Source organism: Choloepus didactylus, chromosome 17 (assembly GCF_015220235.1).
Source record: "Choloepus didactylus isolate mChoDid1 chromosome 17, mChoDid1.pri, whole genome shotgun sequence".
NCBI lineage: Eukaryota > Metazoa > Chordata > Mammalia > Pilosa > Megalonychidae > Choloepus > Choloepus didactylus.
In genome coordinates this window covers 27,151,441-27,153,761 of record NC_051323.1, presented here as the reverse complement: position 1 = coordinate 27,153,761, position 2,321 = coordinate 27,151,441, and the positions used below count along the sequence as shown (strand labels likewise).

General features: G+C 49.4%; 1 long non-coding RNA gene across 1 annotated transcript; it reads left to right on the top strand.

The window, feature by feature from the left end:
• Window positions 1-658: 658 nt before the first annotated feature.
• LOC119512002 lies at window positions 659-1,769 on the top strand. The gene is made up of 3 exons (XR_005212302.1): window positions 659-911; window positions 1,077-1,229; window positions 1,478-1,769. It is a non-coding gene; the product is annotated as an uncharacterized LOC119512002 (long non-coding RNA).
• The last annotated feature ends 552 nt before the right edge of the window (window positions 1,770-2,321 follow it).

Sequence of the window (2,321 nt, the reverse complement as noted above, 5' to 3'; positions counted from 1 at the left end):
CCTGAGCAAGGCCTGAGTGTGGCTCAGGGGGTGAAATGACTGCATTCAAAGGACCGTAGTCACTCAGGTGACTGGCCAGGGGTCCCTGGAGACATGCTCGGGTTGAAACCTGCCAAGCCATCAACCCACCAGCTGTCAACCTCGTATTTACTCTCCCTCCCTCTTTTTTCTTTTCTGCTGTCTAAAGCTGGACTTGTGTTTGGACTGGAGGCGGTATGGGGGCAGGGAGATGCTCTGACTCTGTGGCCCTCAGGCCAGTCTCCCCATCACGACCTCACACTGCAAATCCAGCAGGCAGCTCCCCTCTCCTTATAAATCAAGCCACTCCCAGAGTCCCTCCGATGCATGGAGACATTTTACTGAAATTAGCATTTTTACTTAGCAGGAGGAGAGAAGTGTTTCCTGAGTACGGTCCAGCTCCTCGCTTAATGCTTTGGTCACGGGAAGCATCGGTTGGAGCAGGGGTAGAATCTGTTTCACTTTATTTTTGCTGAGTTGCCTCGGGAGCCTGAACTTTGATCTGGGTGGGAATCATTAATTTGCTCAAGAGAACGGCGTAGACCCGAGATCAACCTCTTGTCAGAATAAAATGATCTCCCTTGGCTCAATGTGAAGAGGCCTGAACTTTTCCCCCATTAACCTAAACTTTGTCACAGCACCCCATCCCACTTCTACCCCTTCCCCCCCACCTTATTTAATCACCTTTCTTGGCTGCCGAGGTCCTGTCAACGTGGCAACAGCTACAAACCAGAAGGCAGGGAGGTGGTGTTTCCCTTCAGCTACTATCTTGTAACTCCCTCTTAATTTACAATCTGTTTGCTATTTCAGATGTTTGGAAAGAAAACTCCTTAGTCAGCGGCCCTGGAAAGCTTCATTTTCAGTGAAATTTGGACACTCCATTCCCACCCCAGGTTTGTTTGGTTTTTGTGGCTTGAACCTAACATCTGTGAGGTGGGCGAACTCGGGGGCCCAGTGTTACCAGACACCTGTTGAAAGGATGCATTCGGGGACAGAAAATCTAGGCAGAGATGTGCAGTGACCGCTGGTATTTATCTAATATCAGCCTGTACCGACAGGGAGATGGAGGGCATCCCAGCGCCGAGAGAGCGGAACAGAGAAAGGTATCCCATCCCAGCTGCAGAAGCTCCTGCCACCCACTGGAAATCCCTCTCCCCAACTGACAACAAAGCCAATGATGTTTGAAGACATCACCACTTTCCTGGCTGCAGGTGAGTGTCTGGGATGGGGACGCCTCCCTCCAGGGGCTGACCTCTGGGTAGAGTCTTCCCAAGCACTTCCATAAAAGGCAACACTGTCAATCTGCCCTTGTCTTTAATCCTCTTGTGGTGTGCTTCTGAAAGATTGTTTAAGAAGGGGCATGGGTTGTTATTTTAGATAATCATTGCAACATGGGGCTTGGTAGGGAACAAAGAACACAACTGAACTGTTTGTGTGTGATGGCTCGGGGCTTTCCTAGGTAGCTGTCCCTAGAGAACAGGTGGTTGTGAACGCTTGGAGGAAATCCCAGGACAAAAGCCTTCAAGGGCCTTGGAGGACGGATGGGACATGATCACCACTACCAGGAGACAGCAGGAATCCAGCAACCAGAGTTTGACTCCTGGCACCTCTACTTCCAGTTGCTTAACATCTGTAAAATGGGATAGGAATTAAAGTAAAAAAGTACCAAATCAGAGTTCTTAGGATTAAAGACATGATGCATGTAAAACACTTTGTGTGACACTTAGAGCACAGTAGATGTTCAATATAGATGTTAGGTATAATTATCATTATTATTATTTAGGACACCAAGTTCTTCTAGGTTCCTACAGTGTGCCTCATCTGACTTGGTGGCTTTTTAGGGTACAAGGATGTTTTACACGCAGCACCTGATTAAATGAAATAATTAGGGACCAGCAGGTTGGCTATCCATGATCAAGTGATTATGGACAGCCTACTCTTGACCTGATGAAGAGGCGACAGTGGTAATCAAGCTCCACGAGTGGACCTGCCCTGCTGGGCTGAGGGGGCCGGGAAGGAAGACACCAGCATTGCTCAGAATCATCCAAGGAGACCTCAGAGGTGGCTCCTGCAGGGATGGATGGGCGGGTGCGAAGTAAAGGTGTGGGGACAGCGTGCTCAGCCAGGGCCCACCCTGGGAGGTGAATCCCAACAAAGGCAGCCCATTCATTCATTCAATGTCTATGAAGCACCCATGTACCGGGCATGCATTCCCATCCTGAACACACAGAGAGTGCCCTGGTCTTGTCACACATGTGGCACCTGGCCAATCCCAAGGGTTGAAATGTCATATTTCTTGGGCA